This window comes from Rhinolophus ferrumequinum, chromosome 19, assembly GCF_004115265.2.
Source record: "Rhinolophus ferrumequinum isolate MPI-CBG mRhiFer1 chromosome 19, mRhiFer1_v1.p, whole genome shotgun sequence".
In the NCBI taxonomy this organism is placed as follows: Eukaryota; Metazoa; Chordata; class Mammalia; order Chiroptera; family Rhinolophidae; genus Rhinolophus; species Rhinolophus ferrumequinum.
Window position 1 is genome coordinate 51,449,941 of NC_046302.1, and position 15,311 is coordinate 51,465,251.

Below are 15,311 nucleotides of genomic sequence, written 5' to 3' on the forward strand. Positions count from 1 at the left end.
CCAACTGGCAACACAAAAGATGCAGCAGAAAAAGAGATTTGAAGCATGGGAGGGACTTCCTGCGCTGTCGCTGGTTGGAAGATAGAGGTGCAGCTACAGGTAGCCTGTAACGGCTGAGAAGCTCCCCGATGGCAGCTGGTGAAGGACCGTGGTGTTAGCACTGTGATCACAAGGAGCCAAATGTGCCGACATGCCCGTCACCTTGGGAGCAGGTTCTCCCCAGAGCATCCAGGTGCTCACCTGGGCCCATTGATACCTCGCGTTCTGCCATCCAATACAGGGATGAGAGGGATCAGCCAAGCCCACCTGGAATCCAGACATACAGACACTGAGAATATGAATTTGTGTCGTTAAGCTGCTGAATTTTTGGGAATCTATTATAATCGTGGCAAGAGAAAACTAATAGTGGGTATTATTTAAATATTCCCGTGGATAAGAACCCCAAAGAATATAAAGAAAGCCACGAAAGTTTGAGTATGACAGGTGGGGTTTCCAAGCTAGACGTCCTGTTTTCAAACTGCAGCCCTGCCAACTTAGCTCTCAGATGTTGGATAATTCATATACTCTACATCTTGGTTTCATTCCTGTAAAGTGGAGAAACATTTTCTACCTTAAAAAGTACTTGAGAAGGTAAATAAATGGATTGATGTAAACAATAAGCTTAAAATAGTGACTAACATATAATAAAATAACACAATAAATGTGTTCTTTATTGCTGTTACTTTTATCTACGTTCAAGGAGAAGAAAGTCTTAGACTGGCATAATAAGCATCTGATATATGCTTATCAATCAGTCAGACCAACAGAATATGTTAATGAAAGAAATGCATAAAAAAATTCATGAAGACACAGAGAAGTTCAGGCTAGCAGAGTACAACTGAATTTGAAGCGAGAGACTTTCAAGAAAGATGACAATCAAGTGCTAGAGGCTCCAAAGGAGAAATCTAAACTCATTAAGGGAGAATTTCCAACTGGGCCATTTACATATCATCTGCAGGAATTCCTTTCATGATTCCTTACGTGTCATAGGTGGTCAATAAATATTTCATAAATGCCTGAAGAAAAAATGGAAAGGTTTGGATTTGGAGCCCTAGAGACCCATGTGCTTATAGTTTCCATGCACTGATATATACACATGTCACATTGGGAGGAAATCTTGGTGAAAAGTGCCTGCTCAGAGATTCAAGGAGGCAGTCAGTATTTTGTAGTTGGAGCTTCAGGAATGTAGACAGAATCACCTGCAGTGAATGCCACAGGAGATAGCAAGAAAGGAACAAGGTGATTACAAATTATGAGCGATGGTCAAGTTGAGGTTGATACAGGTTTTATTAACAGACCATGTGATTATTTTGTCTTTTTCTGACAGTGCTCAGCTGTCAGGGAGTGGAAACAGAATATAGACAGTGAAAAGCAAGAGATCACTGAGGTGAGAAGTTAAGGCTTCATGACTTGGTGATCAGAGACACAAGAAGAGTAAGTACGCAAAGGTTCAGAGAGGCGAGGGGCTAAGAGACCGAAACAGGTAGACCCCCCAGAGGTCAAGATGAATGTAAAGAACAGATTAAGGCAGTTTACGGACGTGGAAGGGCAGGAAGATAGTAACAAGAGAGGAAGACTTCCTTTTTTAAAAATCTTATATATGGCAACAATTTGAATGATGACAAGGCCCAAGGCATATGTGACACAGATGGACTACATATGAAAATAATGTGTATCAATTAATTACATTTTTATTGTAATAGGGTAGTGATTATACCACGTACGATAATCAAAATCGGAGTAGACAGGCAATCTATGAGCTCAGTACTTAAATCTTAGGAATGCTTTTACAGTCTCAAGACTGGCTAGGGGTAGAAGCAAAAGAAGTTGTCAAATCTGGAAGAAAAACTAGAAATCAAAAGTCAACAATTTAAAATTATTTCCTGATTACCCCCTGTATGCTCAGCATAATGCTAGGCTGAAAGAGGTAAAGTGTGTTTCCTGATCTTGAAGCATTCTTTTATGGAGAGAAAGGATTATGCTGACCCCTCCCCTTGTCTCATCTGTACGGCAGAACATTGTGATTTCAATTTGTAATTGAGAGCTACATGCTGGAAAGTGCTGTCATCAGGAGGAGATGAAACTTCAATCGATACAAGACACTACGTATTCGTAATGATAATGATATACACACGCTTTGCCAAAATGTTTGGTAGGATTACTAAAATTTAACATGCACGTACCCTATGCCATATCTTTTGTATTCCAACTAAAACGGGTGCCTATATTCACTTAAAATATATATATAAATTGTGTTCCTAGCAGTTTTATTCACAATTGCATCAAACTGGAAACAATTATACTATTCCACCTGCTTTCACTTATACAATTCTTTCTCTATGGGTTTTGTCCTTCCTGGGTTCTCTTACTCTCTAAATTAAAATGTATATTAACATAAAATTTCAAAAGAAGTAAAATTGACATTTTTTATAAGTGATTTCAATCAATGGCTCTTACAGTTAATAATCCAATATGAAATGTAACTTCTAAATAATGTCTGCAGTTATTGGAAAAGTGTTTTGAATCTTTCTAGTTGCTCTTCTACTTCATGGATAAGTTAAATTAAATGTAAAGGTTAATTGAACATGTGCTCAGAGAAGTACGTTTACTCAAGTGACAGTGAATCAGGTAATCAGAGAAATAGGTTACCTTAGGAGGAAGCAGAGACAAGGTTTGAAGTGCCCTGGCACTTCCATGTCACTTAGACAGGACTTGCGTCAGACTGGGTCTGTAACGAGAAGAGGATAAGAAATTGGGAGACTCTGTTGCCTTATCCATCTATATTCCTAAGCACTATCCAGCTCCTTTAGCTGAAAATCTCCTTGGATATGACAAAACACAGCAGCTTCCATAGACAGATTACATTAAAATGTCAAGTTGAGCAGCTATGACTATTTTTGAAATCTGCTTTCACTTAGAAAAAAGTATGCATTATTTCTCCTCTGTTTATTCCTTCTCAAATGTAATAATTTTCTTCATATTACTCTAGAATAGGTTTAAATTGTTTGTTGACACTTTTCACCTGTGAGGAGTGTGAATTCTATATATTGAGGCCCGTAAGCCATGAAAAGCAGGTAGAAAATAACTATACCTAGAATTCAGCCTCACAGGTAAAAATTGATGCCATACACACACACACACACACACACACATATAGACACATATATATGTGTGTAAATAAATAAATATATATATATATATATATATATATATATATATATATGTATGTATGTATTCCTCAGCTCTTAGGAAATTTCCTGATGCACAGATGATAATCAGTAATATTTTTTTAAAACAAATTTGTGGATCAGAGGCTTGTAATCGTGCACACACATATGAGGTGTGATGTAAAAATACAGTGAATGCTGCTGCCGACTACCATCCAATGGAAAGGCAGGGATCTTCAATAGAGAAAACGGCCCATCCAAACTTAGTAACAGTGTGTGACAAGTATCAACTGGTTTGGTGCAGCCAGTTGGGTGTGAGCTATGGTTGAGAGAAGTTGTGTTTTAAAGTGTGCCATAAATCATGGACCATGAACAATGCATTAACATGAAATGGGCAAATGGTTTCATCCTCCATCATGACAATGCTCCATGTCACACATCACTTCTGGTATGGCAATTTCTGTCAAACAAAAACATTACGGTATGTCCTCATTAACCTTATTCACTGGACCTGGCACCATGAAAATTCTAGCTCTTCCGCAAAGTCAGAATGACCCTAAAAGGTAAATGTGTTGAATCTGTTCAGGACATTGAGGAAGTCACAACAGTGCAACTAAAGACATTCATGAAAGAGGACTTCTAGAACTGCTTCATAAAGTGGTAAGAACGACGCGATAAGTGTGTTCAAAGCAAGGGGGAGTGTTTTGAGGGGATTGATGGCAATGTATCTTTTACTGTAATATATATATATATATATATATATATATATATATATATATATATATATTTAATTTAAACATCCACTGTATTTTTTGATCACACCTAGAATGACACCCTGGGGTAAATCAGAGTTAAGGATCCTGTGACGAGGACTGTGGTATCTGAGAAATGGACTCAACATCCCACAGGGAAGGGGGTTCCGTGGGCTCGACCACTCTGCCTCTCAAGGAACTGAGCAGAGATGCTGGGAGGGGTGGAACATTTCTGTCCACAGATCACCTACTGTTTTAATCAAAGGGAGGGAAACAGGAGTGTTCTCAGATGCCTGAGAGAACAGGGGGCAGCCAGAATCCCCAGCGTGGCACAGGTAGAATCAAGACAGACATTTTTATTCTCCTCTGTGGCAGTGTGGAGTGAAAGATAAGTTTATGCTCCCTCGCCTGGTTCAAAGCCTCTCCCTGTTATCATCAACTGGGAAGCAAAATGATCTAAATTCTGTCATCTTACCCTGGCCGCCGTGGTGTTCCCTTTACCACTACCAGTAACTTGTCCAGAACACTGCAAGTCCTTTCTTCCTCAGTTCTTACATTTGCAATTCCCACAACTATGTAGTCTCCACCAAACTTGCTTCTATGACAGGATCCAGAGCCCAGCAGCAACACAGACATGAGTTTTCTGTCATCTCACGTGGAAATGTTTCTCCAAGAAATTTACATTTCCCTCCTAAGCATCAGTGAAAAGTAAAGACGGTGGATTAATAGGAAGAGGCTGAGAAAAATAACATGATGGAGGAAGGAAATAGAAAGACAAAACTAGACCATCCCATACCATCTGATTAACTATGGTAATAATACAGGCAATCCCAATATCTCAGTTACTTTACCCATTGCAGGTTATTTCTCTCATATGTCACAGTGCAATATAGAGCAGTAGGGGGACTCTGCAACATGCTCTGATTTAGGCTCCTTCCATTATGTGGATTCTCCAAAATCTATAGACTCAAATTCCTCCCTAGTATCCTTTGAATCCAGCTAGGAGATCAGGAAAGGGGGAGATATGTGGAGGATATTTCAACTTTTATGTTCTAGGTATGCAGATGTCATTCATATTTCTCCCACATTTCATTGGCCAGAATGCAGTTACATGGTCTTAACTGCAAGGCAGTGTATGCCCAGAACAAATTAAAATAGTGGGTTGGTAAAACACAGATTTATCCTGCAAGCATCTGCTCTTCTAGTTGTTGAATATTGACTTCATTCTTTATCACATGCACAATATGCTCACGTGTTGCAGAGGGACAGATCCCAAAGTCTAATGTAGGTACTTGCTTTATCTAGCTTTATATCCAGTGTTTCAAAGCTATGCACACTTTTTCCCATCATATCTAGACATAGCTAGCGCTATTGTGTTTGAACCATGGTGCAAATATATACACTGTACCAAGGACAGTATAATAAGAACCCAATTCTCATTTAGAATAAACGAAGGATGAAAGATGGCAAAAATTACAGAACAGTAGTCACGGGTCCACAGCTACCATGTTTGCCCAAAAATAAAACCTAGCCGAACAATCAGCTCTAATACGTCTTTTGGAGCAAAAATTAATATAAGACCCAGTATTGTATTGTATTATATTATATTATACTATATTATACTATATTACATTTATTATATAAGACTGGGTCTTATATGATATCTGAAATCCTATGGACAGACATTGCAGTGATACCCTGCCTTAGGAGTGGGGAAGTTCCTCAGTTGTGCCCTAGTCCTGCATTATTCTCCAGGTTCCTGTCGTCCTTCTCCATTTTTCTCCATAGCTGAGTAGAGTAGTGTTTTGGTCTCTTTCATTTCCATATGTATTTTGGATGATTTTGTCAATTTCTGCAAAAGGACAAGCTTGCATTTTTATAGGGATTGTAGTTTAAGAAGTGTTAAAATTGTAGTTTAGGAAGTATTACTCTTTTAGAAATATAAAATTTTCCAATCCATGAATATGGAATGGCTTTGTATTTACTGAGGTCTTTTAAAATTTAACAGTGTTTTATATTTTTCAGTGTACATGTCTTGCATTTCTTTTGTGACATTTATTCCTAAGTATTTTATTTGTTGAAGATATTGTAAATATAAGTGTTTTTCTAATTTTATTTTTAGATTATTTGTTATTAGTGTATAAAAGTACAATTGATGTAGTTTTACATCTTTCTTTCCAGTATGGTTACTTTTTTTTGTTTTTCTTTTTCTTGCCTACTTGGAATGACTAGAACCTCCAATACAACGTAGACCACAAGTGGTGAGAAGAGATATCCTTGTCTTCACCCTGATCTTGGGGTTTGGAGGGGTTCAGTCTTTTACCGTTAAGTTTGGTGGGTTATGGGTTTTTCAAAGATTGGGAAAGTGCCCTTCTATTCCTAGTTTACTGAGTGGTTTTATCATGAAAAGCTTGGATTTTGTCAAATGTTTCTTATGTATATAGTGAGAGGTTCATGTGTTTTTTTTCTTTAAACACATGGATGTATGATATTGCCTGATTTTTGTACATTGAACCAGCCTTGCATTTCTGGGATAAATACTACTTGGTCATAGTGTGTAATCTTTTTCATGTGTTGTGGGATTCTGTCAGTCAGTATTTTGTTGAGGATTTTGTAAGAGATTTTGGTCTGCAGGTTTTTTTCTTGTGATGTATCTGACTTTGGTATCAGGGAAATACGAGCTTCATAGAGTAAGCTGGAAAAATTTCCTCCTCTTCTACTGTTTGAAAGAGTTTGTGAAGGATTTATGCGATATCGTATTTAAAAGTTTGATAGAATTCATCAGTAAAGCTATCTGGTTCTGGATCATTCCCTCACTTTAATTAATTAATTAGTTAATTAAGTTTTTATTTGAGATATCCCACCCCCAGATCCAAACCCATTGCTCTGTTCAGCATGTCCTTTTAACTTAAGGTAATGCTATTTATCATTATTCTTTGATGCTAAGTCTCTAGCTTTGCATTCTCTTTATGTACTTTCGTGTATAAGTATTTTTCTTTTCCTTTCCTCTCCTTTTCCTTTTTTTCCTTTTTCTTTTAACACAAAGGCAGTGCCTTTGTGATCCTAATGGAAACAGGTTTCGTTTCAAGGAAAGTTTGTTTTGCTGATGTTTAGATTACGCCAAAGAGAGTGAGCATATAATGTTTAAATTCTACTTCCATTTCTGAGAATATTATACATTATACCCCTAGAATGAAATACTTGATATCTTCCATTTGCAAAAATATTTTGTTCTAGTGTTATTATAGTTAATTGCCATTTGTATCTTATTTAGCTTTTTGAAATTGTATGGTAAATTCTTAAACTTTAATTATGTCCACTGAGAAATTTATTTAGTTTCCATTTTTCTATATCTTGTTTTTAAAATATAATTATACTTAAACTAATGCTCCCTAAATGCCTACTAGTTGATTAATACTACTATTTTAATATGGTTCCAACAGTGAAATGCAAGATGGAAGAAGTATTAATCCTACAACAATATTCTTACTCCTCCTTCTTTCTAGCAACAATGAAGTCCCTTAAGCTTCTTGGAGATAAAAATGTTCTCCATATGAAAAATAACATTTGAAGAATAAAACACCTCACTGAAATTATCTATGCAGAACAGTTTCCTGTGTATGCTAATAAACTGCACACAGTTTGCCTCAGATAACCTCATTATGCTTTAAACTAGTGTTTGAGAATGCTTTTCCAATAAAAGCTCTAAGAGCAAATATTGCCACACTTTACTTAAATCATGCTCTGAGCCTCCTTATCTCTTAAACTCTACCCGAAAGTTGTTTTTCATAATTATTTATGTGACATAAACTTCATTAGGCTTTTGAAATTTCATAGTTTTCCTTCATCTTGGTTCTGTGACCTTGAGAGAATATAGAAGCAATGGTCCCTAAAGCCTATTTCACATCTAACTTGTTTGACTTCATGTATTTCATTACAAATGTTCATTTTTCCTCTTCTGTACCAAGCTTACATCTCCGTTCAATTTTAGTACTCAATTCTAGATCAGTATAAAGTATTAATATCATAATGGAATTTATAACAAGTGTATCACAGATCTTTCAAAATGGATATGATTTAAGTAGTTTTGTTCAAACCAGAGTGACCCTAATATATATATATACATATATATACACACACACACATATATATATATATGTGTGTGTGTGTGTGTGTGTATATATGTATATATATATATATATGTATATATATATGTATATATATATATATATATATATATATATAAAGTATTAAGTATTTGGTCTTTATTAAGAATGGCATTCAATTGCTTATGTATTTTTTAACTCCCCTGGTAATGGCTGGCTAGCAGAATTTAGTCAGTGCTTAAGTGTGCCAAAATAAGAACAGGCAAACAAAACAGTCAATTTGATTCATGTGAGGGTTTTATGGTGCATAATTCATCCCTTGACTTAAATCTCTTATTTCTATAGTGGTTGTCAGAGAAATTAGATCAGATTTTCTATTTGTTAGTTGACTGAACTTTGTTTTATTTATATTTTCTCATATTGCTGTACTATTACCTGCATTTTAGTTAAAGGATTATGACTATTCATCTAGCTACTACCCCTTTTCTTTTCCATCCTATAATTCCATCTGATGACACCAGTATGCCATTCAAATCTTATTCACCAGTGACTCAGATCCCCTCCAGTGACATTTTTCTGTGACTATGGAATTATGAACAGTGAGATGCTCACCAGCTGCTCAGTGGTAGCTGCGACTCATCTTTACTCTCAGTCATGGGATTCCTGCACTTTAAGGTTGTCTTAACTCCCCCAAGATAGAGGTGATCGTTTCCTTCATTGTATTCTGTCATAATTTGTATTCCCCAGAAACATCCTGTGACAAAGAATTGGCTCACACAATTATGGAGGCTGAGACACCTCATAATCTGTCATCCAAAAACTGGAGAAAGCCAATAGTGTAATTCAATCTAAGTCCAAAGGCCTTAGGACCAGGGGAGACGATGGTGTAAATCCCAGTCCAAGGGCCAGAGAAGATGAGATGGCATGAGATGAGATGCGATGAGTTTGCAGGAGACAAGATGACAGGAAATGGGAGGTCCCCACCTCTGCCTTTTGTTTGACTGGGCCCTCAACAGATTGCATAATGCCTGCTCACTTAGGAAGGGCAATCTGTTTTACCAAGTGCACTGATTCAAATGCTAATCTCATGCGGAAACACCTTCACAGACACACCCAAAAATAATGTTTAATCTGGGCAGCCAGGGTCAGTGAACTTTATGGTAAAATTAACTATCTCATGTCCACCCCTTGTCACCATGGCATGTGCATCTCCTTACACCATTCTTAATCTCCAATTAAAAACAATAACAAGGTCATAATTACACCGAACATGACAGAACTATCCCGAGTACTACCAAAAATGCATTAATCCCTTCTCTAGAAGAGGAGGTTCAGTTATTTAGTGATGTTTACTCTTCTCCATGATACCCTATAACTTAAATGCTCTGATGTAAAATTAACAATACTTAAATACTATGGTATAAAAGCAATACATCTTATGTTGCATGGAAAGGAAATAAAAGAGGAGAGAGAACAAACATATAGTTAGATGAACACACACAAATGTATTCATAGCAAAGTAAGGAAGAAATACTCGTGGCAATTACAGTTTCTGTTTCTGTAGCTGGTCATGTGCTCATAGCTGGTATTTATAATTACCTCCTTCCACTACCATTCCACTTCCCTTTGCCTTCAAAAATCACTTCAGCTGGTCACAGCTCTTTACCTGGTAGGGTGACCCAAACCTTCATTTCTGAAGGGTCTGGGTCATTGACTAATGGCCCTGACTGCATTGGGCTATTATAGTTTTCCATTGACCTCAATCATGGGGTATGATGATACTAAGAGTCACCCTAAAGAATCTCCTGTATTCTGGACATACTCTTCCTTACTCCACTGTACAGTAGTAGTCCCATTTCTGCAAGGTGGCAAAAATCAATTGCTCCAGCAAACATCATAACACCCCTCTTTGCCCTTGGTCCGGAGGCATGAGGAGCCCAAAGTGACAGTCTCACATTTCAGTTCAATGGAATCGTTGTGTGTCCTGATAGAAGCATTATTCCCTCTAGAACTAAGGCATCTAGGCCAGCAGAGAAGAAAGTCATGGGAACAAAATTTTTGCTGGTGGGTCACTAGGGATAATATTGAGTGGCACTACTCCCAGTTACACTTCTGATTCCTGGACCTGTGAATCTTGGCTCTTGGAGGAATAGTACTATATATTGCATGCTGATTCAGAGCATATATAGCCTTCTGGAGAATGATGTCACAGCCCTGCCAGGTATTTCCACCTGGTTGGAACTGTAACTGAGTCTTCAAAAGGCTATTATGTTATTCTATCAAACCAGCTACTTCATAGCATTGAGGAACATGGTAAGACTAGTGAATTCTATAAGCATAGGCCCATTGCCACACTTATTTCAAAGAAATAAGTTTCTAATCAGAAGCAAAGCTGTATATAATATCACGATGTGGATAAGTCATCCTGAAAGTCATGAATGGAAGTTTTGTCAGTAGTTTTACATGTAGGAAAGACAATCCATATTTAGAATAAATGTTTATTCCAGTAAGACTAAAAGTCAGTCCTCTGCATGATATCAACAGTCTGATATACTCAACCTGCTACCATGTCACTGGCTGAACACTTTGGGGAACAGCACCATATTGGGGCCCTCACCATCAATCTTTTCTGTTGGCAGATTGGGCACTCAATGTTGGTGGTCGCCAGATTGTCCTTAGTGAGTAGAAGCCCATGTTGCTGAGCCATGGGTAACCCCCATTCTCACCACAATGGCCTCTGTTCGTGAGCCTCTTGGGTAATGGCCAGGTGTCTAGGAAGAGAGGCTGGCTGCTAGCCACAGAGCAGGTGGTCCTGTTCACTTGATTATTCAAATCCTCTCCTGCTTGGGTCACCCTGAGGTAGTTTTCACGTGAGACACAAATATCTTCACATTTTTGTTCATTCAGAGAGACCTGTCCACATACCTCTTCCCCACATTTCTTTTTCAAGTATGTTCCTTCCAAGTCCCGGATCATCCAGTCAAACTATTGGCCATTGCCCGTGAATTGCATGCCTAGCCATTTCTTCCTGGAGAAGTAAGCAACCAGGAGCACTGCTCAGAGTTCTCAGTGGGAGGGTTTCCCTTCACCACTGTCCTTCAGGGATGTCCCAGAGATGGGCTGGATGGCTGCATCTGTCTACTTTTAGGTGCTGCCTGCATATTGTGCAGAATCATCTGTGAACCAGGCTTGAGTCTTCTCTTCTCTGTCAGCTGATCATAGGGAACTCCCTGTGAGGCTGTAGGTGCTGGGATTGAGAAGGAAGTATAACCAGTGTGGGGTCCGTGGGCATTCACATCACTTCTTTATGTAACTTATTTATGCCTTCAGGGCCTGGTTGGGTCCAATCTTGTACACACCACTTCCATTTGATTTTGGAGTGTTGCTGGGCACACCCAACTTTATGGCTTGGTGAATCAGATAACACCAAGTTTATGATGGGCAGCTCAGGTTTCATGGTAACTTGGTGGCCTGTGGTTCAGCATTCAGTCTTTCCTAAGGCTCAGAAGCAGGTCAAGAGCTCATTCTCAAAAGGAAATTATGATCTGTGGATTCCATTATCTGTGGATGATGAGAGGGCCTTGTTTCAAAATTCTAAATGCCAGCACTGTGATACACCTACCGGGGCCTGCCGAAGACTCTAAATGGATCCCCACCTACACCATTGGACCTGCTGGATTACGTGGTCCAAGTGGCAGAGCTGCTTGCAGAGTAGCCTGGACTTGTTGCTGAGTCTCCTATTCTCCTGAGCCCCAGTCAAAGTTAGCAATTTTTGCGTCACTTGGTCAATGTGCCAAAGTAACAAACTGAAATAAGGAATATGTTGCCTCCAAAATCCAAAATCCAAATGCAACAACATATCCTTTACCTTAGAAGGGACATCTCAACATGTCTCACCCTTCTGGTTCCCGAGAAATCTTACTGAGTTAGAAGGCCGCTGAATTTTAGTTGGGTTTATTTCCCACCCTTTGATACACTAAAGCCTTACTCTTAGTTTATAGATTGACAAGGTATAATTTCAATATGCAGATAACACAGAGAGAGATGTTCACTACCCAGCAATTCTGGACCGTGAACTGGATGCAACAACTGAATGGGACATTTGGGACTGGCTCCATAGAGAATGGAGTAAATGTGCTCTCTGAGTGGCCAGAAGGACGTGACGAGAGAGGTGGGCAGCAAGGTGGACTAAGAAAAGACTGAAGGTAGTCTACAAATGTGAGTAAATACGAAATAAAGAGTTAAGTAAAGAGCAGTGTGAAACAGGAAATACCAGGCACGTATCAGACTGAAGAGTGTGTCTTGTCAGATATTGCACTGTCAAAATTAACTACTTGTATTTATTTAGTGTAATATTGAGTGAAAAGATCATCATGCTAAAAATGGAGTCTTCCACAAAGTGATATCAGTTTTCAAGTTTTAATAGTAGTTAACTGAATATATGTTATGGGAGGTAAATCATGCCATGTGCTTAGAGCTGTAGAAATATTAAAAAAAAAAAAGAAACCTTTAGAATCTAAGTAGATAAAATTGAAGATTTTATCCCACAAGTAGGAAATCAGAAAATAGTAAAAAGGTAGACAAAAAAAGAGTAGAAGATAAAATATAGATTAAAAAATCAGAGGACCATTCATGAAGAGAGAAAGTGAACAGAATAAATTGTAAAATGAATAAAACTGTAAAGTTTTCCAGAACAGAAATGTGAAAGATTCTGTATTTAAAGTTCCCATTGAGAGCTCAGACCAATTTATATACAAAAATAACCATCAAAGGAGACAGGTAAATCATCATGAAATTTCAGAGAACCATGGATAAAAGGCACATTTTGGGAGATTCTAGGTTGGTGGGAGGAGAGAAGAATCAGGTTATATATAAGCTAAAAGTAAGTAGACAAATTCCTTTAAAATCCTGATACAGAAAAAAATTATTTCCAGCTTAGAATTCCATACATGACCAAATCTTCAGTCAAGTGTGATGGTAGAATAAAGGCATTTTCAAGTATGTAAGATTGTTCCATATAACTTTTCCCAAGAAGTTGCTGCAGGGTATGCGTCACCAAAGTGGAAGACCAATAACTAATATTTATTTTATTGATATATATATATATATATATATATATATATATATATATATATATAGTCATCCAGGAAATACTGAATGAAGAATTATATTTCTTATAAAAATGTTCTTTTTATCTTAAATTAGAAATTCCAAATTAATTAAGATATCTTTAAAGAGATTTCGCACAGCTTAGTCACTGGTGAGAATTGCTTTTACTGGAAATTGTCATGTAATTCAACTTATAATTTTGATATAAGCATTGTTACTTTTAAGTGGACTTTTGGAGAGAATAAAACAGTGATATGTGTGTGCATTACACTGATGCAATATAGCAGTCACTATACTTCATTATCTGAAATGAGTGTAGGCACTGTTTCTGGAATCTTAAGTACAGAGCTTTTAGAAAGACAGCCAGTAAATGATTTTTAACGTCTTGCAATTAGATTAAAGGAAAAAGTCCACTTATCTTTGAAAGTGAATTATTTTCTTTCAAAATTGAAAATTGGATAACATAATTCTTTTATAATGTCATTAGGAGATATTCCTTTTTTACTTAAATTAGCCATTTTCTACTCATCATTATACACTATTTTGGAGATCAGCAGTGTGAATATCTGAGTACGATTTGGAAACAAGCGAAATTCAGGGACCGAGCTGTCCTTCACATCCACTCCTCTGTGTTATTAAAAGCCACCCAAATTCCCAATGGCAATTATGCATGGTTGTAATATTGAAGATAAGTCTAACTGCTAAATCCTTTAAGTGCATTTTAGTGCTTACCTGTCTTGAGGACCTGAGGCTCTTAATACCTGAACATGTATTTGCTCCTGCTTTAAACATGTGCTTTGCATTCTATGTACCACATTCGTTTCTCTCACCAAGTGGTCCTTTTGTCTCTCTTGAGAGCGCCAAGTATTACATAGATTTCTTAAAGTCTCCATGCTCAGAACTATTCCCTTTTCATTCTACCTTATTCTTCCCAGGACCTTCCATGATCGAATGACCCTGTAGCCTGATAATGCAAATATCTGTATCACTACGACTAGTAACAGTTAATGAGTATACCAAACTTACTACATGCCAGGTTTGTTTCAGGGGCTTTACATCTACTAAGTCATTTAATTGTTCTAACAATATGAGATAGCCATTATTGTTATTTCCACACCAACCATGAGGTCTCTGAGCCATGGAGAAGTTAAGTAACTTGCACTGTGGATTGTTGGTGTCAGATCGGTTCAGGTACTGAATCCATAATCTTTGCCATCATACTGACCTTCCCCTCAAGGTCATGCTTCTTTCCAAACATGCAATTTCAGTTGCTTACTCGAAAATCTATTGTCCATTGTCTATCAAAAGGAACACGTCAATATATTCACCCTTCTTCTTACAAACAAACAAACAAAGCAAACAATGAAATTCTGTTCTTCCTTAGTCTTTAATTAGGTCCAGAGTCATGGACTCATTCTTAACTTTCTCATTTTCTCTCTCTCCCACAAAGATTACCAAAACAAACTCCCATGGATTTCTCAAATCAGTCATCTCTATTCTGTTATATTAAATTAGCAGAACTATTTCTAAATTAAATATGTTTAAAATCTGCATTCACACAAATCAAGTTATATTCTTCCCCAAACACCCTGTACAGCACTGTCCCTTCCCCATGTGGTTCTTTCACTTCCTTGTACCTTGGCAGGTTAGGTTCCCCAGAAAGAAAACTTTTAGATGAAAATAGCTTGAAAGGGAAGGGAAGGAAGCAGGACTGGATAGAGAGAGAGGTTAAGCTGTGATGCTGTCTTACAGGAAGTCCCAGCCCATCCAGTGGGGAGGTTAAAAGATGACATGATACTTCAGAGATCTTCTCCGTAATGACAGGTCCAGCCTTTTTACACCCACATCAGTCTGTGTGAATCTCCCCAGCCCACTCAGTGGCTGAAGGGACTACAAGCGGAGATCTGTCTGCCTCTCATGATGGAATCATGGCAGCATGTTACAGCATCCATCACAGTCCATCTTGGATGTTGACCATTCCATGATATAATTTTGAATAATTTAAAATCCTTCACTGACTCCTCATAAAATTTAGTGTAAGATCTCCGTATTATCCTAGGCCTTTAGCGGTAGGGGTTTCCAGCCTCATCCACCTTAAATTTACTTACTTTCCTCAACTGTCTCAGACGGGCAATCTG